The 24,212-nt window shown below is 38.4% G+C and overlaps 1 protein-coding gene across 1 annotated transcript in view; it reads left to right on the top strand.

Annotated features, from left to right (window-relative positions):
* The window catches only part of CCDC146 (coiled-coil domain containing 146), a 4,019,163-nt gene that overhangs the window by 2,685,670 nt on the left and 1,309,281 nt on the right, over positions 1-24,212 (top strand). The window lies entirely within an intron of this gene.

Genomic DNA, 24,212 nt, shown 5'->3' with positions numbered 1-24,212 from the left:
ATATTCCATTTTATCTCCAGTTATTCTGGTGTTTCTATACCTCTCTGAGATTTTTTCTTTATTTTTGTCTCTGTCTACCAACCATCTTGCCACTGTACATTACTGCCCAGTCATTCCCCATCACTGCAAGAGTGCTAATCATGGTGCAGTGGTCATTCAGGCAACCATAAGAGTTACTTCCTTTTTCTGGCCTAACCCTCCCCCAGCAGCTAATTTGAGGGCCTGTTATATCATCGCCTGTGGGCATGGGCACATTCCTAGCTATTGCCCACAAAAGCTGCTATATTGATATGGCTTGGCATACCATTGATCCATAGTGCTGAATCTCTGTATCCCTTTCTCTCTTCTCTCTTCTGTCTCTATCCATTAGTAGTACAGCAAGTTAGCCCACTTTCCTCCCCAAATGAGTTGACATTAGGTACTTACTTCCACCATTTCACTCTTGTGTCTTCCCATTCATGTCATGGAGTTCATCCTCCTGTCTGAAGTTTATGGCTTTGGAATTGTTTTTCCACCATGAAAGTCTATTTAGCTAATAATCCTGACTTCCATACGGTCAAGATTTCAAAGTCCTTGGCTACATTTAGAGTCGGCAAGGCCTTTCCTTGTTGTACTTTCCTCCTTCTAGGTGCAGTTCAGGATCCAGTGCTCAGTGTTGACTTGGGATATATATTTTTTGCAGAAGAAGCTCCTTTTCCATCTGTTAGAATCCACTGCTAGAGCAGAATTAAAGTCTGTGTTTTGGAAGGCACTGTTTGTAGTGAAAGTGACCTCTTCCAGGTTAATCAATGTATTATAAACCTTATCTATTACCCCACATTAGTTTAATTTTCATAAAGAAAGAATTAATGTGAATACCTTATGTCTTCTTCATGCATAAGACGACTACTAATACATTTAACTCAACCACTTAATTTTTAGTTTTCTTTTGATTCTGTTCCCAGCAAGAAAATCTTCTTCACAGTATGGATGCATAAAAACAACTTAGGTTCTATGTAGAAAAGACAAAACCCCTATGAAAAGTTAGTGATTTCCTTTAGGACTGTACTGAATTAGGAAAGCTCTGAGGAGTCTGTCTTATCTTTTCCTGCAACTGGAATTCTATAATATCAGAAATAAATGTTATGGTTTCTCAGCATAATACTGGATCAGTGAGTAAAGCTATGGACAAAGAAAACATCACATTCCTTACAACTGGCTTTATTATCTTTAGAGTGGTATAAATTTCTTTGGCTTTAACTATCTTGTTAGTCTGCCCATCACAAGTAATTTCAGGGATGCTGCTGCAGAAATCTTTTACTTGATTGTCACAAAGCAGCAAAAATATCCCAGCAGTAGGCACCATGCTTGGTTACCAATGATTACTCACTTATATTCATGGCCACTATCATTCCAGTTTCCCTAAACTCTACAGAAATGTCTGGTTAAATCACACTACAAAATATGACAGCGTCTTTCTTACCAGCCTCCTGCATGAAGTCAGCTGGGGCTGCTTACCTCCCTGCTTTGAAGGATTTGTTAATTTCTGCATCTGTTTTCTAAGTAGATTAGAATGGCTTAGCTCCACAGAGAAAACTTAAGTTAAAGAAAAATTCTCAGTTCTGAGTTGCATGTGAACTCAGATAAGACATGAAGTGCAGGCACTATGCCTGGAAGTATATGCAAAAATCAGGGTACAACAAGTCTCATGGAACAGAGGGATAAAGCCTTGACTGCACCCCAGGTAACCCATGTTCAGCTAGCACTGATACCATTTTAGCAGTCCCTGGGGCAAGGGATGCATTTTTGTTTCCTGCATTGGCAATATCTGCAGGAATGCAGATGTATCACTACAGCATGAAGATCCTAGAGTGCATGCACTGCAAGTATATGCCACTTAGTCTGGAGATTGTGAATGTTCAGAAGCCCACATGTACCCTCCAAGGCAGGTTTAGTAGAGCCTCTAAGGCTGCCATTGAGGTGAGGATAGGATTGTCCACAGGATCTGCAGACTGGCTCATTCTCTAATATCCAACTCTTATATCCATCAAAGAATGAATGGGTCGGAGGGCTTCAGATGTGAAGAAAGAACTGATTGGTCAGTTGGATACAGGAAAGGGAGCCATTGAGAAGATCCTGCAGACCAAAAAATAAATTCAAGATACCACAGGTGTTGCAGATACATTGGAGAGTAAAGGACTTGCGTACAACTACTATCAGAATTGCAGAAAGTAACTACCTGACTTGTTCACTAAGTATGGCCAAAAACAAACCCAGCTGGAAGTTTTAATATGAACAATGGTAGTTACAAATTCCATTCTTTCAGCTCTCCACTACTATCACTGCTGAAAATTAGTGACACCAAATTACTTAACAACGTGCACACTGGTCAGGCAAAGCTGTCTGCATGTACATTGCAAATCCAGCCTTAACCATGCAAATAAGTCTGATCACAAAAGAAAAACAAAACAATAGTAACCCGTGTGGCTGGTGCCACTGAAAATAAAAGCTACAACTACTCGTTTCCTTGTTGGTAAAAGGAGAAGCTGAAATCCAACAGCAGCACAAAAAATAAAAATGAAATGCATCCTTGCAAACCTGCATCATTGCCCTCAAGTCTCTTCTGACATTCCACCTCTCTAGTTCTGATGTTTCCAATATTGTCATCTAATTCTGTTTTAATTCACTATATCAGAAATAAAGGTAACCAAAGTAAAATATTTTCCAGCACAACCTCCAGAGACAGCAAGCTAGCCAAAGACAATGTATGAGAGTGTAAAGTGGCAAGGCTTCTCTTCAATACAATAAGTTAAGCACAAATTGCTCAACAAACAATGGGCTTTCATCCTACTGAAAACTCAGAGACTTAATCAGAGCTAATAACTATTGAAACGCTCACTGTAAATATCACTACTAAAAAAATCATGATGCAGATTATGTAGTTTGTTAAAATCATAACATATTTTTTAAAAGACATTAAAATTTCAAACAATAAATAATCCTAAAAATCAAGATGAAAATGTTAAAAATTTGTTACAAAGCTACAAAAATACCTCCGTATTTAATACACAGAATTAATGTTATACAGCCTGTAAAAACTAATGCCATGTAACAGTATTTATAATTTAGCAGCCCTCAATTTCAGTATAGGATTAATGGATAAATGCTTATTTATACCTGGAAAGCAATTTGCATCTAGCTATAACTGTCAAAGTTCTCTTTGTTCAGTTTTGATCTCCATGCCCCTCCGCTTGGATCTTTGGGGACAATCTCAAGGATACCAAATAAAAACATTAGTTATGTAGTTCTGATGAAGACCCGTTGAGTTTTCAGTGGGACAAAAGTGCACTGTTTGTTGATTGATTTTTGTTCACATCATTGTATTAAAGAGAAGCATTAAAGCTTTACACTCTCATACATTGTCTTTGGCTTTCTTGTTGTCTTTGGAGGTTTTGCTGGAAAATATTTCACTTTTGTTATTGGTTTGCAATACTTTCCAGTTCCTGCTTTGGTTTTAGAAATAAAAGTATTCTGTTAGCCTATTAAACCTTTCAGTCTGTTGACAGGCTGGATCACAGTTTTCTAAAGCTGAAAGTCAAAGGGAAATTTAAATGTGAAAAAATCTTTCTAGTCGATCAAGAAAAACAGGATTTTGCATTTCTTGTTCAATACAAGTCATTTTCTGAAATTTAATATGCTTAATTTTGACACTGAATACCTTAGATTCAGTACTGTAATTAAATTAGAGTGATACAGAAGTGTTGTGTGTCTGGTCTGCCTTTCAGGTGCTGACAGTTTGAATAAGCAGAACACATGAAATAGTGCTGCATGATTATTGGTACATTCATATGATGATCAGGCTCAGCAAAATACTGCTATGTGTGATAACTTCAATAATAGCAGCAAGAAGAAATCCACAACTGTCCACAATACAAACACAGGTATAACGAAGAACTCAAATCTGTAGCGCCTTGGCTTACAGCCTTCCAGGAGTTATACAAACACACAACTTTACACAAACTTTTTATAGTACCATTCATTAGTTAATTACTCAATTACATAATAGGTTCATAGGTTGGTACTAGGCTATCAGCCCTAGGGCCTATACAAGCCTAGCCATAACAATTCCCTGGCTATTTCTTCCCACACTATTTACTTCCCTGGACCCCTGTCTAGCAGGGCTACTGATGTGATCCCCGGGATGAATTTCCTTTCTCCCATCCAATTGTCAAGGTTCCTTTTGAAGAGGGCCAAAGAGGCACTCTGCTTGACATGTATGGGCAATCTATTCCAGAGTCTGGGGAGTCTCTGGGTCAGGAACCTATCCCTCCAGCATGTTTTGTTCATTGTGATGACAAGGTTTAGATCCCTGGAGCGTGTGGCTCTGAGGGATTGGGATTTCTTTAAGTGTAGCATGTCCAACAGCTCTGGGTTTGACATGGCCTTGAATGTTAAGCAGAGACTGCCTCTGAGTAGACGATATGCGACATAATATAGCTGGATTTTTAAGGCGGTCAGCGTAGGACATCTGCTTTAGGCCTGTGATTCTTTTAGTGATGTATTTCTGCGGCCTTTCCAGTTGTTGCAGATGTCTTGAGAGGTACATACCAAACAGGGCATTGTATTCTATAATGGGTCTAATGAGGGATGAGTACAGTGGGACAATGACCTCCTTTTTTCTGGATGAAAAGCCCTTAGTGATGAGGTGTGCCACATAGAAGGATTTCCTGACTGTTGTGGCGATGTGGTTATCGAAGGTGAGACCACTGTTCACCTGTGTCCCTAAGTCTCTTATCACACTTTCGGTGTTTAGTGTACTGCCACCTATGTGGTAATTCACAGATACATGTTTTTTCCCAAAGGGGATAACTATACATTTCTTGGCATTGAGCTTGAGCCCATGGCTCTGGCACCAAGCATCTGTTTCTGTAAGGCCCTTTTGTAGAGTATCCACATCATTTGGGGATTCAATAATGGCTCCCAGTTTGCAGTCATCTGCGAACTTTGTTAGCCAGAGCCCCTTAGTGTTGGCCTGTACTTCAGAGAAGTAGATACCAAACAAGAGCGGTCCCAGGACTGAACCCTGAGGTACTCCACTTGTCTGGAGCTGGATTTGGAGTCAGCTACTTTTACAGTGTGGGTACTATCAGTAAGCCAGTTAGCAACCCATTGGGTGATGTAGGGATTAATGCCCAGCTTACTAAGTTTATCTATGATTCCAGACTGGGGGATGGTGTCAAAGGCCTTGGCAAGGTCTAGATAGACTGTGTGGACCACTTTACCCTTGTCCATGGCTCTGGAGACTGATTAGAAGAAGTCAATCAGGTTCAGGAGACAAGATCGGCCCTTCACAAACCCAAACTGGGTGGGGTCCAGTGTTTGAAGGTTGCCAATGTCTTTGTTTATAAGTTCCATGATAATACGCTCCATGGCCTTGCAGATAAGGCTTGTCAGACTGATGGGGCAGTAGTTTCCGGGATCCAAGGTGGATCCCCCCTTGTGGAGTGGGACAACTGTAGCTCTGCGCCACTCAGTGGGCACGAAACCTGAGGTGAGGCTATGACTAAACATGACACTTAGGTGAGGTGCCAGTTCATATTGTAGTTCATGTAGTACACAGCCTGGGATGTCATCTGGTCCCATGGATGCTGTATTCTTAGCTTTGGAGAGTGTGTTTTTTACCTGTGTGGCCGTTATTACCAGAATTTGGCAATCTCCCAGTATTGAGATGGGCCATTTAGGGGGTGAGAGGGGGGTGAAGTTGGCACTGAATCGATCTGCCAGGATATTGTATATATTCTTTCCAAGTAATCTCTAAGTTTAAACCTACAGGTACCATAGTATTAAACTTTAAAAATATAAACAGATTCTTTATAAAGAAGTTTGTCCTTAATGTCACATATTTTACCAATGTTCATAAAAACTTGTTCTAAAACAGAAGCTTTTAACAAGGAATAGTCAGCATTATGAACTTTTTTAAACTGCATTGCAATGTTACTTTCTAAATCAGCATTCTTTATATCTCTTATAACAGTATTTCTGTAACTTCTTTATAAAGAATCTGTTTATATTTTAAAGTTTAATACTATGATACCTGTAGGTTTAAACTTAGAGATTAATTGGAAGCAATTATTATGTAATTGAGTAATTAACTAATGAATGGTGCTATAAAAAGTTTATGTAAAGTTGTGTGTTTATATTACTCCTGGAAGGCTCTAAGCTGAGGTGCTAGAGTTCTGAGTTCTTCATTAGTGTTTGTATTGTGGCCAGTTGTGGATTTCTTCTTGCTGCTGTTCTTCAAGTTGTTACATATATGTTTTTTGGGTGGACCATGGCCACTTATCCATCCTGCAATTTTCCAAGGGTTCTAAGGGAAGATTCTACAGTATTGCAGACTACATCTCAGAGAACCCAGACTACCTTGAAGAATTATGTTGCTCAATGTGTCTCTTCTAACAATGGACATTCTAATATTAAGTGGAAGCTTTACAAATTATATGGAAAGGTTGATGGGGGAGAGACACATGAAGATTGGTAATCCTTTTTCTACAACTGGTTTTGGTAATCTTGGCTTATCTTCAGATAGACAGGATTTATGTGATACTCTGGAGAAGTTGATGTTAGCAGAAACCAAGGTGCATTTAAATATTCTGGGTTTGCAGCTTTAGAACTTAAAATAACCCCCAAAGGCTTACGGGCATTTAAAAGTCCCACTTCGCCTTTTGACTTAACTAAAGATGCTGAAAAAACCTTCTGTGACTGCTGCATAGCAGCAGTGCATCGTTGTGCGAGGGAATGTGTTTCCATTCTCATTGAGAGAGATATGCTGAAGCAAGCAAGGTTAAAGGAAGACATAAAGCATACTTTTTCGAATTTGTCTCCCTTGCTTGTTCCCTCTCAAGTTGATTCTGTGTTACAGGACTTGAATGGCAAGCTCAAAGAGCTAAAATCTGTCTTGATTGAGAGAAAGAGAAGTAAAATTAAGAGGGATTCTTGTGATTATGAGAACAAGCATGCTTTTCTTTGGAAAACAAATGAAAAAAGGGACAAGAAAAACTTCAGTTTAAATGAGAGTTTAAAACGCTCACACTCAGTAACTTTTGCTTCTTCTGATGGTTTAACAAGTGGGTGTGACAGTGATGAATCCACATATCCACCTCTTCCCAATGCCCAGTGTCCGGAAGCCTTGCAACCTTTTCGTAGACAGGGAGAAGACCAGAGTGAACAACAGAATAGAAAAAGGAATAAGAACTTTCAGCGACAGAATGTCTACACTAAATCGGACTATAGACCTCATTTTAAATGAGGTAGATGGAACTAGTAATTTACCAGTAAGTTTGGACAATGTGTATATTAACTCTAATTGCATAGTGAATTTGGCAGGTTGTAATTTAAATGATAATGAGTGTAATATTTTACAGTTTGGTTTAAAGTTTGCACCTACAGTTATTTCTCGCATGCTCATGTTAAAACAAGATGTTTTTTTTCTTGGTTAGGAAATTGCATTTAAAGTATTTTTTTAATAGGACAGATAATACAAGGAATACGGAAGTTTTTGATTATGCTGATTCAGAAAAATGAGAGTTTTATTTCCTGCATGTCACATGACAATGATGAAAGTTTTATCTCTTGTATGTCAGATTTAGATGTTAAAATTTATTGTTTGTTAGATACACATGCTATTTCTACTAAAAGTTCATTTATTCTCCCTATATTAATGAGACAATAAAACAGTTTTGGCTATGTTTAATTATCATATAATACTATTGTTTGATATTTTTGATAAATATAAGATGTCACATATAATTTGAGTAGGGCTGAATGGAAGTCGCTGGTTGAGTTAAGTCAAAGAAAAGATATCATAATTAAGCCCTCTGATAAAGGGAATAAAATAGTTGTTTTACATTATACACAATATGTCAACATGTGTTATGAACATCTAAGGAATGAGGATGTTTATAGAAAGTGTAACTTTGTTGACTATAATAATGCTACGACACAATACAAGGTGTTATTAGAGAATGGGGTTAGATTAGGCTATCTAACTCAAGGTAATGTTGATAGAAAGTTTGATATAGGTGGGTGTAAGATAACTGCCTTTTATTGCCTGCCTAAATTACATAAAAATTTGCAGTGCCCTCCTGGTCGTCCAGTTGTTGGTGCCCATAAATATTTTCTAACCAATATATACATGAATATTTAAAGTCCCATGTTATGAAGTTACAGTCTTATATAAAAGACTCTCTTGATTTTTTGGATAGAATACAGGACATTAAGTGGAGTAGTGATATGTATTATGTAGTTATGGATGTGAAAAGTTTATACACTAGCTTCAGACATCAGGATGGCATCAAAGCCTTAAATTATTTTTTTAGGAAATTCTCCTTTGTCCTGTTATATAATAGAACTTACACATTTTTGTTTATTAAATAATTATTTTGTTTTTGATGGATGTGTGTATCATCACTTACAAGGTACTGCCATGGGGGCATCTTTTGCCTTTTGACTTAACTAAAGATGCTGAAAAAAACCTTCTGTGACTGCTGCATGGCAGCAGTGCATCGTTGTGTGAGGGAATGGGTTTCCATTCTCATTGAGAGAGATATGCTGAAGCAAGCAAGGTTAAAGGAAGACATAAAGCATACTTTTTCGAATTTGTCTCCCTTGCTTGTTCCCTCTCAAGTTGATTCTGTGTTACAGGACTTGAATGGCAAGCTCAAAGAGCTAAAATCTGTCTTGATTGAGAGAAAGAGAAGTAAAATTAAGAGGGATCCTTGTGATTATGAGAACAAGCATGCTTTTCTTTGGAAAACAAATGAAAAAAGGGACAAGAAAAACTTCAGTTTAAATGAGAGTTTAAAACGCTCACACTCGGTAACTTTTGCTTCTTCTGATGGTTTAACAAGTGGGCGTGACAGTGATGAATCCACATATCCACCTCTTCCCAATGCCCAGTGTCCGGAAGCCTTGCAACCTTTTCGTAGACAGGGAGAAGACCAGAGTGAACAACAGAATAGAAAAAGGAATAAGAACTTTCAGCGACAGAATGTCTACACTAAAACGGACTATAGACCTCATTTTAAATGAGGTAGATGGAACTAGTAATTTACCAGTAAGTTTGGACAATGTGTATATTAACTCTAATTGCATAGTGAATTTGGCAGGTTGTAATTTAAATGATAATGAGTGTAATATTTTACAATTTGGTTTAAAGTTTGTACCTACAGTTATTTCTCGCATGCTCATGTTAAAACAAGATGTTTTTTCTCTTGGTTAGGAAATTGCATTTAAAGTATTTTTTTAATAGGACAGATAATACAAGGAATACGGAAGTTTTTGATTATGCTGATTCAGAAAAATGAGAGTTTTATTTCCTGCATGTCACATGACAATGATGAAAGTTTTATCTCTTGTATGTCAGATTTAGATGTTAATATTTATTGTTTGTTAGATACACATGCTATTTCTACTAAAAGTTCATTTATTCTCCCTATATTAATGAGACAATAAAACAGTTTTTGGCTATGTTTAATTATCATATAATACTATTGTTTGATATTTTTGATAAATATAAGATGTCACATATAATTTGAGTAGGGCTGAATGGAAGTCGCTGGTTGAGTTAAGTCAAAGAAAAGATATCATAATTAAGCCCTCTGATATAGGGAATAAAATAGTTGTTTTACATTATACACAATATGTCAACATGTGTTATGAACATCCAAGGAATGAGGATGTTTATAGAAAGAGTAACATTGTTGACTATAATAATGCTACGACACAATACAAGGTGTTATTAGAGAAAGGGGTTAGATTAGGCTATCTAACTCAAGGTAATGTTGATAGAAAGTTTGATATAGGTGGGTGTAAGATAACTGCCTTTTATTGCCTGCCTAAATTACATAAAAATTTGCAGAGCCCTCCTGGTCGTCCAGTTGTTGGTGCCCATAAATATTTTCTAACCAATATAGGTCTACTTATACATGAATATTTAAAGTCCCATGTTATGAAGTTACAGTCTTATATAAAAGACTCTCTTGATTTTTTGGATAGAATACAGGGCATTAAGTGGAGTAGTGATATGTATTATGTAGTTATGGATGTGAAAAGTTTATACACTAGCTTCAGACATCAGGATGGCATCAAAGCCTTAAATTATTTTTTTAGGAAATTCTCCTTTGTCCTGTTATATAATAGAACTTACACATTTTTGTTTATTAAATAATTATTTTGTTTTTAATGGATGTGTGTATCATCACTTACAAGGTACTGCCATGGGGGCATCTTTTGCCGCCATGTATGCAAATCTGTTTATGGCACTTTTTGAGTTGGAATACCTGTATAAGCATGAGTTTGTGAGAAATAATGGTATTGCCTATTACAGATATATTGATGATTTATTTTTTATTTGTAAAGGTGGTAGGCATAATGTCATGAGTTTTTGTCTGGATTTAGAACAAAATATTTATGGTTTGAAATTTGATGACATACAGTGTGGTAGCATGGTCCATTTTCTAGACTTGGTACTAGAGGGTATTAATGGTGGGGGCATCAAGACATCAGTACATAGGAAATTTGCTGACAACTTTCATTTTTTACATGGGGCTAGTTTTCATCCCCAGCATTTGTTGGAAGGCCTACCCTACGGGGAGTTTCTTCAAATGCACAAAATTTGTAGTGATTGGGGGGATTTTGTAAGAGAGTGCAGGTACACTTTCTATATGTTTGTTAATAGGGGCTATAACTACAATATAGTTAAGTCTTTACAAAGAGTTGTAACGCATAGACTGGGATTAAATCAGTGTCAAAATGTTATGCATGGAGAAGGGAATAACACTGAATCTTGTAAAAATCAGATATATTTTGTCTCAGTGTATAATAGCTTGAGTAATAGGATTAACAAAATACTGCATAGCTATTGGAAATTTTTACTTCAGGATGTGGAGTTGGAAAGAATAATAGCAAATAGTCCTTGTATTTCTTATAAAAAAAGGAAAAAGTTTAAAAGAGTTTTTGGTTTCTAGTTATTTTTCTATGCCTAATGAGACATTATATATTACCTCTGCCATGAGGGGTACTCACCCTTGTGGTGGTTGCTCTATATGTTCCTGTGTTGTTACAAATTTTTAGAAAATTAAGAAATTTAGAAAAAAACATGTAATAGTGAAGGGTTAATATATGTTCTTAGATGTCCCTGCAATTTATTTTACATAGGAGAAAGTAAAAGAAAATTTAAAGTAAGAATACAGGAACATATAAGAGCTATAAAGAATGGTAAAGTAGAAAGTAACATTGCAATGCACTTTAAAACAGTTCATAATGCTGACTATTCTTCATTAGAAGCTTCTGTTTTAGAACAAGTTTTTATGAAAATTGGTGAAATATATGACATTAAGGACAAACGTCTTTGTAAAGGATCTGTTTATATTTTAAAGTTTAATACTATGGTACCTGTAGGTTTAAACTTAGAGATTAATTGGAAACAATTATTATGTAATTGAGTAATTAACTAATGAATGGTGCTATAAAAGGTTTGTGTAAAGTTGTGTGTTTGTATTACTCCTGGAAGGCTGTAAGCCGAGGCGCTAGAGTTTTGAGTTCTTCATTAAACCTGTGTTTGCATTGTGCCCAGTTGTGGATTTTAGCAAAGTACTGCTATTTGTAGATAATGCCTATCTGTATACAAAATAGCTGTTTGTTACACTTTTCCAAACACCTTTGCTAAACTATAGCAAAGAGCTACAGTAAACCCTTGCTACTTAACGGCTGCCATTTAAGCAGCCGTGAGATCTGAGCTGCTTAAAAAATTACCACTGCTAATTTAGTTGCAAGTTGTTGCAGATTTTTCTAGTCAACAGTGCAGCAGTTAAGACCCCACAAGGAAGGACGAAGGACAGGTGAACCACTCATCCCTCCCTTTAATCTGGTCCTGGCTAATAAGGTCACTGTGGAAGGTTAAGTCCTTCCATTGTTTTACTTATTTTAAGTATTTTGGTCTGAAAAGTTAAATGAGAAAAACAGATTATCTTCAGTGTAATCACAGTTTTACAATTCAGGTAAATTGCCTTGCATTTTTCTAGAATTGTATAGTCATGGATGATCTTCAGAGATAGTTTTCTTAAGTTCATACTTTTTCTTCACTGTTGATAGTCTTTTCTAGTATGTTTAGATATGTTCAGTGAAATGTTAATGTTATTTCTTTTGTTTTATTTGGTATAATGTTTAGTTGCCCTACTTCTTGTTAATCCTCATGATGTGTTATTGTTTCTTCTTTTTGCATTGTTATTTATTTATTTATTTAGTTAGTTAGTTATTTTATATTTATTAACTGGGTAAGTGAGCAATCAAGCTGCCCCTTTCCAGTCATGACTAGAGCTCAGTTGAAGAGCAGTAAGGGCCGTAGAGGACAAGTGGCATACTAAACCAAAATGATAGAGAACAATCCTATACAAATTTACAATAATTTCAAATAGTGATAATACCAAAATAAACAATTAAGTTACATTCATTCTAACATATGTATTTGCAGTTTGTATATAACTTTATCTGACAAATTTAATGTTAATGCATTACTATTGCAAGAATATTAAGAAATTGTGTTTAAATTATATTAAATACTGTGATTATAGCTTGAGTACTAGCTCAAATTCAATATTTCCAGTGTCCCTTATGTATCAGGTATACTTAAAACAACTGCATTCATTTCCTTGTATTAGAGTATTCTAGCTTGTTTTGGACATTTTAAGAGTTTGTTGAATTTTATTCTATGATGCTAGCAACCTGTTAAAGAAAAGGTTGTATTGCCTAAAACTAGTCCAGTAGTGGGTTTAAGAAAAGAGCATTATTATTGTTTCTGAGAGAGTTACTTATTCAGATGGACAGCTTTGTGCACAGTTGTTCACAGTACCTAAGCTTTACAATTTTGAAAAATACTTTGTCTAGTAGGAGAGTTGCCTTGCTATTGATAGATAGCTAGTGAAATTCCATCAATAATTCACAGTGGTAGGTTCTACAGTCTATCAAAAAATGCAAATTAAAAACATTTGTTTTCTGAAAATTGAAGTAGGTGGGTATCAACTTGCCAGTGATGTGGTTAGTTAGCTTTTGAGTTGCCTTCTAGAATAGTCTTGGTGACACAGCTGATGCAAACCATTAATGTTATGTTATCCTAGCTTGCCTTCATTCTTACTGGTTGGGTTCAGAGCCGATCCTCTGCTCCAACTCGGCCAAATACACTAGCTTGAAGTCTTTCACTTGGCTCATGGCTGAATACCTTTCCCATCATGCAGTGGTGTAATTCCCCTGATCTCGTTTGCCTCTTTACAAGGAGGATTCTCTCTCCTTGGCCGTGGCTAAAGTTTTTTGAAAAATTTTATATTTTCTTGTCTTTTGCTAATAATTATTAGTCTAGGAATAGTAATATAGATAGTTTTCTCTCTGCTGTAGTGCTGCATGCGCAATTTAATCTTGCTACTGTGTTTGTTGCTTTGTTGGCCATCGTTTAGTCACAAGGCCATTTCTCTTCTATCCCATCAAAGTTTCTGTAGAATAGTTGTTTAGTGTGTGTATTCCCTTGTCTGTGTTTATTAGCTCATTTTAGTTAGAGAGCTAAGTACCCGCTTAAGTTAGGGAGTTTTGTCTATTGCGTTCCCTTGCTGTAGCTCTACTAGGTCCGTTTAAGTTAGAGGGCTTAGAGCCTGTTTAACTAAGAGGGCAGAGCTGTTTTTTTCTCTTCAATAGATGTGCTGTGCTTTATTATAGTGTGTTATTAGGATACTTAGATATTGCGTGTGTTAGTTTTTCAATAGAATTTTGTGTAGTTAATGCTTACCCTTTTTCAGTATTGGTAGTTGTGTTTCCTTCTCATGATGTCTAAGGAAAGCAGTGAGAAGGAACCTAAGCCATCAGGCTTTAAAAAGTGTTATAAATGTTCAAAACAATGTCAATTACTGATGGGCATAGTATTTGTGTTTATTGTTTGGGGGTTATTCACCTCTAAGAGACATGTACTTTCTGTCACTCTTTCAGCTCCCATGTTTTGCAGGAAAGGAAGAACAACTTAATTCTCAGAGAACTCCTGAAAACTTCTTTTGATGAATATTTACAGTACCTCCTCTAAAAACAAATCACCTTCCCCTAAAGGTGACAAGTCTACAAAAAGACCCTCTTCCTCTTCATCGACTCATTTGGAGTCACCTCAAAAACTAGCCAAAACTTTAGAAAAATCAATCTCTATGGCTCCACAGCCCTCAAAACTGAGAGAGATCACCGAATTGGACAAATCCAGTCCTTTGACTCCACAGCCTTCGAAGCCAAAAGAGACTAGCTTTTGGAGCCGGTTCACTGAGCTAGTACCGGTCTCCCTTACCTTGAGATCTCCCATATTGCAGAGATCACGCTCACTGACCTTCTCCTCTAGGTCCTCTAAGAGTTTGTTGGACAATGACGTGGACAGGGTGGTGCGCAGACTTTTGAAGTTGCCGGCGCTGACTAAATTGTTTTCGCCTCTGACCCAACCGGTTTCATAGCCATTCAAGACTATTACATCCACGACTGTTCCTCCTCTGAGCCAAGCTGGATCTTTGGATCCAGAATGCCAGATACCACTTGCTGTAGACTCTTCGGTTCCAAGACCCCTCCAGGAAATTTTGGAACCGTTCCCTGGTCCGACACTCTCGGTGCCATCCGAGGTGTCTAGGATCAGACGTTCTCCAGTCAGCTCTGGGGTGGGACACTCGAACCCAAGTTTCTTCGGTTCTGAGTTTACCTCTTAGGGCTTCAGCGCAGCTGAGCTCGGCTACTACATCAGCCTCGGAGCCGGTCTCCTTGGTGCCAGGGATTCCCTCTCTTTCCTCAGAACCAGAGGTGTCCTCGGAGCCAGGGGGATCTGCTTTTGAGCTGATGAGGAGTGTGCTGTCCCCACCTATGGATCTACACAAGGATACTGGTATTCTTCCCCCCAAGGCACAGGCTTCTGTCTCAGCACCACCCCATCCACAGGACAGCAGAGATTCAGGGCCTCAGAGAGCCCCATTGGGCAAACCCCTCTCTTCCAAGACTTCCCCAGAATGCCCTTCTGAGGAGACTCTTCGAAAGAGAACATGCAAGAGGAAGCATATAGACTCTCCAGACAAGTCCATCACCTCTGACACTGACCTTGATGAGTCAGAAGGATCCCCATGGTCATCCTCTGAAGATATCTCTTTCTCAGATATCTTAGAAATCCTGAAACAGAGAGGCAGCTGGAAGCCCATCAGCCTTTCTGAGTCAGTGTACCTGAAGGCTTTTGGATCTCAACCTTCAGCCTCCTAGGTGTCTTCACCTTTTGACGAGCTAATAGAGTTGATTAGTCGAAAGGTGTGGGAGTCACCAAACACTATGGAACCAGTCCGTCGGAGGCCAAATAAGTTCTTATCAGCTCCAGCTGAAAAAGATTTTCTCACAAAAGGTGTCCCTGTAGATGCTATGGTGGTGGCAGTAGCCACCAAGAAGGAGCTTTCTGAAACATCCTCATCTGTCCATCCACCGAACAAGGACTCTCGAACGATGGACAGATACAGGAAGCGTATTTTTTTGTCAGCAACTTTTACCCTTAGATTGCTGAACTACCTTACGCACTTTACAAGACTACAAAGAGATCTCCTGAAGGTGTTAGGGGATACTCTCCAAGGTTCATTAGCTGCAGGAGTCCCAGACAAGGTGACCTCTCAGTTATCTACCTTAAATGCCATAGTTAACTCCTCCATGAGACTGATATCCTATGCAGCAGATGGAGTGAGCAGGGCAGCGGGTTCAGGAGTTTTCCTGAGGAGACACTCCTGCATGAGCTTGTGTAACTTTGCAGAACCTTTTAAGTCTACCTTTGTCAAAGCCCCTTTTGATGGTTCCTCACTCTTTGGACCCAAAGTCAAGGACACACTCACCAGATGTGAGCAGGAAGGAAAAACTCTCTCTGCCGTTAGAGTATGTTTTTCTGTACCTTCAAGACCTTACCCTAAAGGTCAGAAGAGTGGGAAAATGTGGTTCAAAAGATCCCAGGGAGTTTTTCAGAATGCACAAGGTGAACCCTTCCCCAGGGGCAGAGGGGCAGGAAAAATGGTAGACATCATCCACGAGGCAGAGGGGGGGTCCACAAAACCAGGGTGACCGTGATTCCTTTCCCAGTCGACTCTACCTGGGCTCCTGAAAGGAGGCCCATCTGCTCTACTCTGGAGGCAGTTGGGGGGGGGTAACTTTGTACACAGAAGCCTGGCGAGCTATCACAAGAGGCATATCCAGAGGTTATTCCATTCCCTTTTGCCATCGTGTCCCCCAGATTAGAACAATCTCAGATGTTCCACCCAATCAAAGGGAACAAGCAACTATAGAAATTCAAAAGTTGCTAGACAAAAGATTCATCTAAAAAGTCCTTGCAGACCAAATAGGATTCGGAGCTTACTCAAGATTCTTTTTAGTGCCAAGAAGAACAGGGGACTGGAGACCCATATTGGATCTCTGCAAACTAAATTAATCCGTGAAGAAGTCCAAGTTCCAAATGGTGACAGTCAGTTCTTCCCTTTTTAGGGAAAGACGATTGGATGTGCTCAGTAGGCCTCCAGTATGCGTACTACCACATACAAATGGACAGAGCATCGAGTCACTTACGCTTCCAGCTGTGAGCCAGTCATTATCAGTTTCGAGCTCTGCCCTTTGGTCTCACAACAGCACCCAGAGTTTCACCAAATGCATGACAGTAGTCACAGCTCATTTTTGATGTCTGGGATTCCAAGTGTTTCCGTATCTAGACGACTGGCTCCTAACTGCCACCAACAAGCATCATATCCCTGGGAAATCCAACGTGATAGCGGGCAAAATCAGCAGGGCGATATTAATGCCTCACGAGTGGTCTCTAAATCAAAACATAGTGGAGAAGATTTTCCGAAAATGGGGCCAGACTTGCTGCAACCTATTTGCCACCCCCATGAATACCAAATGAAGCAGCTACTTTTCCCTATCCCCATATGATGGAGACACCGAGAGATGCACTTGTTCACGATTGGCCCTTGGGACTACTGTATGCCTTTCCCCTGATACCCAATGTCATTCAGAAAACAAAATCATTGGCAAGCACACTAATTCCCATTGCTTCATATTGGCCTCATCAGATTTGTTTCCCCTTTCTCTGGCCTCATCTACAGGAGAAACCATGTGTTCTGGACCTAGCTCCAGGCCTTCTGACCCATATGTTGGGAACACTTCATCCTTCTCTCCAAACCCTGAATTTGACAGCATGGCTGCTCCACTTCCAAACTTAGTCAGGCTTCAAGACTTTACACCAGCAGTAAAACACATTTCGTTATCTTTTCACAAGGCTTCTACCAGGAAGTTATATTCCAGCAAATGGAAGAGGTTCTCCTACTGGGCAAAAGCAAAAAACATTAATCCCTTTTCTGCCCCAATGAGTTCAGTTTTAGAATTTCTCGCAGAACTTTTCCAGCAAGATTCCGCTGCAGCTGCAATTAGAGTTCAACTAGCTGCAATTTCTAATTTTCACATAGGTGAATACACTCCTAATCTGATGTCACACAAATTGTGTAAAGCATTTTTAAAAGGCACTTACTTATTGAGACCTCCCATAAAAGAACCTCTCTCACCATGGGATCTGAATTTTGTTCTGATTTACCTAACCTTACCGTCCTTTGAACCTTCATCATCATGTAATCTCAAATTTCTCTCTTGGAAAACTATTTTGTTAGTAGCCATTACATCTGCAAGAAGAGTCTCGGAATTGCAAGCTCTATCAATCAAGCCGCTATACTTGATTTTCCATAAGGATAGAGTATCTCTGTGAACTAATCCATCCTTTGTGCCAAAAGTCTGTTCTCAAACCAATCTGAATCAATCAATTAAGTTTTTTTCCTAATCATAGCAACATGGCAGAATACAAACTCCACCAATTGGATGTGCATAGGCAACTTGGGTTTTATCTGCATAGAACTAAAGATTTTAGGAAAACAGACCAATTGTTCATCTCCATTTCAGAGGCTAAAAAGGGCATGCCAGTTTCAAACGTTATGCTTTCAAATTGGCTCTCAAATTGCATTACCTTTATATACACCTCAAATAACAGAAAATTACCATTCAAAGTCAGAGGCCACTCGACTAGAGCTTTAGCAACATCCTCTGCTTACCTAGCCAGATTATCAATGGCCAGTATTTGTGCCATTGCTACGTGGGCAAGGTACCATACTTTTTTTACTCATTACAAAGTTAAATTGGCCTCCAGGAAGAGGGCTTCCTTTGGTTCCACTGTGCTCAAAGGTATACCCTGTGAGCCACCCAGGAAAATGGTGCTAGGGACACTGTCCCAACCAGTAAGATTGAAAGCAAGATAGGACAACATAATATAAAGAAGTTATGTATGCAGCATAACATTCCATGTTTGTTGCCCATCTTGCCCTTCATTCTTACGACCCTCCCACCTTCCCCCAGCCCAGGGTTCCTAGAGGACTTAGATGAGAGATTTTTCTTCCTTAGCGAATGAGCTCCTCTGAATTTCCTTGTTACTTCTATACCTGATGTTGCATAACAAATGTAGATGCATTGCTATGGTTCGCAGCAAACAAGATCCAGGGAATTGCACCATTGCATGATGGGGTAGTTATTCAACCACGAGCCAAGGGGAAGACTTCAAGCTAATGTATTCGTCTGAGTCAGAGATGAAGATCAGTTGCAAACCCAACCGGTAAGAATGAAGGGCGAGATGGACAAAAAACATGGAATGTTATGGTGAGTACATAACTTCTTTTTTGTTTGATACACTGCCCTAGCTGAGTTGGTTTCAGTTCTGCTTTGTTTCCTAATATTTAAAAACTGCTGGTACAGATTATTATTCTGATGGTCTTTTTCTCATTCCTTTCCTACTAATTTTCTTTTCTTCATTGAGAATTGATTTTCTGCTGTAATCCAGGGACAACGTTTCCAGTTAGGCATATAGAAGCTTGTAGGAACAATATATCTTGTATGGAGGATAGCTTATTTAGCAAGTAAGAGTAGCACTGAGGAGGATTTGTTTCATTGATGAGTCAAGCTGATGCTTTGCAGCATGGGGTGAAGATGTGATTCCATGGATTTCAGGTATAAATCTTCCAATTATACAACGACCCCCCCATTAAATATTCAAAAACGTGCACGCTGATTGGTCAGCGTGCATGTTGTAAATCAGAGTTATAGTAATGGAAAAAGGTCCGGTTGCCCGGACTTTTTCCATTACTATAACTCTTTTTTTTACAGCAATGGAGAACGCAAGATCTCCGTTGCTTCACACTGTCTCGCTATGTTAAACGAGTTTAACATATCAAGACAGCTTTAAAAAAGCAACGGAGATTCTCCGTTGCTTTTTTTAAAGCTGTCTCGCTATGTTAAACTCATTTAACATAGCAAAACAGTTTTTAAAAAGCAACTGAGATCTTGCTTTTTCCGTTGCTTTTTCAAAACTGTCTCGCTATGTTAAATGGGTTTAACATAGCGAGACAGCTTTAAAAAAGCAACAGATATTCTCCATTGCTTTTTAAAAAGCTGTCTCGCTAAGTTAAACTCATTTAACATGGTGAAACAGTTTATAAAAAGCAACAGAGATCTTGCTTTCTCTGTTGCTTTTGCCCACAGCTCTGATGTACTGCGTAGGCATGCGCATGCGCAGTACATCAGAACTGCCGCAGAATACCAGACAGCTGCGGAAGGACAGCAAGGAGACATTATACGATGCCATTATTTAAGAAAAGTAATTTTTTTTTTCTTAAATAATGTCATTGTATAATAGCAATAACCCACTTCTGGGTGTGTGTAATGCTGGATTTACCCAAGGTTGGCTTTGTTTGGCCACTCGGGCTTCGCCCTCGTGACCAAACCACACCAACCGTGGGTAAATCCAGCATTACCCACACCCAGGCGTGGGTTATTGCTATATTATCACCTGGACGCTTAATTGATTATTTAAAATAACCTGGGCTAAGGTTACTAAATGAGTTTGGATGAAGAATAAATCTTAAACAGTGGTAGATAATAGTGGTTATAATAAGACCTTGTAGTGAGTAATTGCCTGAAAAGGGGTATGCTGTCTTGGCTTGTTTTGCTATTTGTTCTAGGCCAGGAGATTGACACATCAGTGTAGTTGTGTGGACCCAGGCCAATAGCATTGATATGAAATCACCTAGAAATATGGTGTTTTTATTGATACCCTCAGGGAACTAATACAGAATGGGAACTGAAGTGGAAAGAAGCATATAAGCTACTCCCTTTGTGTATGTGCACATTCTTTCCTAGGAGTAGGTGTACTGTTTGTCAGTTAGTGGCATCATCATTTTGGATATTGAGTTTTTTAATTTGTGCAACACATGTAGGATGTTATTCCCAGTTTGTAGTAATACACTACCTCTTGTTCTTTTTCCAAGTATGTTATCTGTGTACATAGAATAGTTCCTTGCAGTGTTGCAAGGAGGGTAGAAATTGTCTTTTAACTATGTTTCAATAAGTACAAGTATATGTTGTTATTCTGTGAGTAGCCAGGGTTCAAGGATGGTCCATTTATTAATGATGCTATTTGTATTCATTAAGTTACCTTTCGAGTCTTTTGAACATAATCTTATATCAGATATTGGTACCCACATAAATTATATGGAACCTGGAATTTAGGTGAATATGTTTTGCAAGCCTAAATTTGATAGTGGAGAGGTAAAGTTAAGTAAGTATTTTTAAGGAGCAATAAGTATAACATAGTTGTAGAATTTGGGTATGGTACAGTTTGGGAGATATAAAGGTCAAGTTTTCAAAGAGTTGCTATCTCTCAACTGTCCCTGATTTTCAGAGACATCCCTGATTTTGAATCACATTTTAGCTCTGTCCCTCTTAATCCCTCCTAAAACTAGTGGCTATTGGAGGAAAGGTGGGGAATTACACTTAATGAATAATGACAGTGATTAAGAATTATAGACTTCTTTTATTTCAGAAAATGTATATTAATTTATATGCTCTGATTCTGTCAATGTCTGAAGTTAATAGCACTAATATTTTAAAAGGGTCCCTGATTATCCTTGATTTTTTCTGAATTTGTCCCTGATTCTGCTGAAACTTGTCCAAGATTGGTTGAGAGCTAATTAAGTTTGGGGATCTTATGATGCATAAATGGTGAGGACGTTTGGTTGGTCAGTTGGTTTAATTAGACTGCTAACAACTGAGTCACCGGAGAATGTGTCTATAATATTCAGGACAGACAGAAGAAGAAGAATGGTTTAAATACTATAATAAAGAATAAATATTTAATTGGTTACATATACTGATATTGTACTGACAGCAGCAGTTTAATGATTACCAATGCTGGAAAGCTGAAAGAAAGTATAAATGTGGAATATCTGTGTGAGGAGACTCTACAGTCAAAGTGAGGATATTATTTTTGGCTACTTTTATCTATCATATATACAAAGTGTGTGATATCATGTTTGGTTACACATATTTGTCGTATATACTGAGATTCTAAGAACTAGAATAGAGTGGAAGAGTGGGATGTAAGAGAATGGTGGCAAGTTGGTAAGCATGCATATTTGTTTTTGGTATGCTTTGGATTTTACAGTGGATATAAAAAGTGTACACACCTCTGTTAAAATGCCAGGTTTTTGTAATATAAAAAATGAGACCGCAATAAATCATTTCAAAACTTTTCCCACCTTTGCTGTGACCTATAACCTGTACAATTCAATTTAAAAACAAACAAATCTGTTAGGGAAAAAATATAAAAAATAAAAAATGTACAATAAGCTGGTTGCATAAGTGTACACACCCTTAAACTAATACTTTGTTGAAGCACCTTTTGATTTAATTACAGCATTCAGTCTTCTTGTGCACACATCTGCCATCAATTAAAGAGACTCTGATTAACCGCAAATAAAGTTCAGCTGTCCCAGTCAGATTTTCCTGACATTTACTCAGATGCCTGCTATGGCAAAAGCCATGGTTCACAGAGAGCTTACAAAGCATCAAAGGGATCTCATTGTTGAAAGGTATCAGTCAGGAGAAGGGTACAAAAAAATTTCCACAGCATTGGATATACCATGGAACACAGTGAAGACTAGTCATCAAAAAGTGGAGAAAATATGGGACAACAGTGATGTTGCAAAGAACCGGACGTCCCTCCAAAATTGATGAAAAGACAAGACAAAAACTGGTCAGGGAGGCTGCCAAGAGACCTACAGCAATGCTAAAGGAGCTGCAGGAATTTCTGGCAAGTACTGGTTGTGTACTACATGTGACAACAATCTCCAGTATTCTGCATATGTCTGGGCTATGGTGTAGGGTTGCAAGACGGAAGCCTTTTCTTACACAGAAAAACATCCAGGCCTGGCTAAAATTTGCAAAACAATACATCAAGTCTCCCAAAAGCATGTGGGAAAATGTGTCATGGTCTGATGAGACCAAGGCTGAACGTTTTGGTCACAATTCCAAAAGGTACGTTTGGTGCAAAAACAACACTTTGCATCACCAAATGAGCACCATCCCTATGGTGAAGCATGGTGGTAGCAGTATCATGTTTTGGGGTTGTTGTTTTTCACCTGGAACTGGGGCTTTAGCCAAGGTGGAAGGAATTATGAAGAGTTCCAAATACCATTCACTTTTGGCCTAAAACCTTCAGATGTCTGCTAGAAAGCTGAAGATGAAGAGGAATTTCACCTTTCAACACAACAATGACCCAAGCATACATCCAAATCAAAAAAAGAATGGCTTCACCAGACTAAAATTAAAGTTATGGAGTGGCCCAGCCAGATCCCAGATCTAAATCCAATAGAAAATCTGTCGGGCGATCTGGAGAGGGCTATGCACAAAAGATGCCCTCGCAATCTGAATTTTGCAAGGAAGAGTTGGCAAATATTGCCAATTGAAGATGTGCCATGCTGATAGACTCCTACCAAAGAAGACTGAATGCTGTAATTAAATCAAAATGTGCTTCAACAAAGTATTAGTTTAAGGGTGTGTACACTTATGCAACCAGCTTATTGTACGTTTTTTATTTTATATATTTTTTCCCCTAACAGATTTGGTGTTTTTCAATTGAATTTTACAGGTTATAGGTCACATTAAAGGAGGGAAAAGTTTTGAAATGATTTATTGTGGTCTCATTTTTTATATCACAAAAACCTGGCATTTTAACAGGGGTGTGTACACTTTTTATATCCACTGTATATTAGAAGAGATAGGAGAAAGAAGTGGAGAAAATTGATAGACGTTAGGGATGTAGCATGAGTAATCTGGAGGAAGCTAAGTACAAACAGTGTTAGTAGTAGTAAAATAACCTCTTACTGCAACTAAGATCCTGAAAGAGTACTAAGAGAGGCAGAGATAGTTAGCTAGGGTGCAGTGGCAATAACAGTGAAGAGAAAGATAGGTGTGGTGCATTGGTAATAGCACTGAAGAGAAAGATATGCATGATGTGTTAGCAATAATAGTTAAGAGGAAAGCTAGGTAAGGTGCAATGGCTATAATAATGAACAGAACAATAAGTGGGGCACAGTGGCTGTGATAGATAACAGGACATACAGTGGCTGTACTAGTGAGCATAGCACTAGGGAGAAAGTGGTGCTAATGTCTCTTATAGTGAAGACAAAGTTTGGTAGGGCACAGTGGCTGCAATAGTGAAGACAAGGCTAGGTAAGGCACAATGGCTGTGATAGTGAAGAGAAAGATTGGCAAGATGCAGTAATTATAATAATAAAAAGAAAGGTAGGGACCAATGACTCTAACAGGGAAGAGGAAGCTAGTTTTAGGACACAGTGGTATTAAGAATGAAGCGATGCTGCTGCTGCCACCAACAGCCTGGGGTGGTATGAAGAAAGACATGAGCGTGGAGTGGAGTTTGTGAGGTAGAAGTAATTAGTAAGAGAAAGAGAAATGGTTGTATTAATAGGAGAAAACTGTTGCTACCCACAAGAACCTGGAGTTCTAATAGGTCTGAAGGGAGAACTAGTTGTAATTTAACTAGAGGATCGCTGTTGTCAGCATAAGCATGTGGTTGTAGAAATAGTGATAGAGACAGCTAGAATAGTACAAAGAACATTTCTGTTATTACCTAAAATCCAGTGTGGTATAAAAAGAAAGCTGTGAGCCTGGAGTAGTACAAAAGGGTAACTCTTGGTACCATCAAGAGCTTGAAGTTGTAGTGATAATGACAGACAGAGCAAGCTGTAGTATTAAAGGATAGCCCTTGC

This window comes from Protopterus annectens, chromosome 11.part0 (assembly GCF_019279795.1).
Source record: "Protopterus annectens isolate FY-2018-M chromosome 11.part0, PAN1.0, whole genome shotgun sequence".
Classification (NCBI taxonomy): domain Eukaryota; kingdom Metazoa; phylum Chordata; order Ceratodontiformes; family Protopteridae; genus Protopterus; species Protopterus annectens.
Note: the sequence above shows the minus strand (reverse complement) of the source record. Positions and strands in the feature narration are given on the sequence as shown.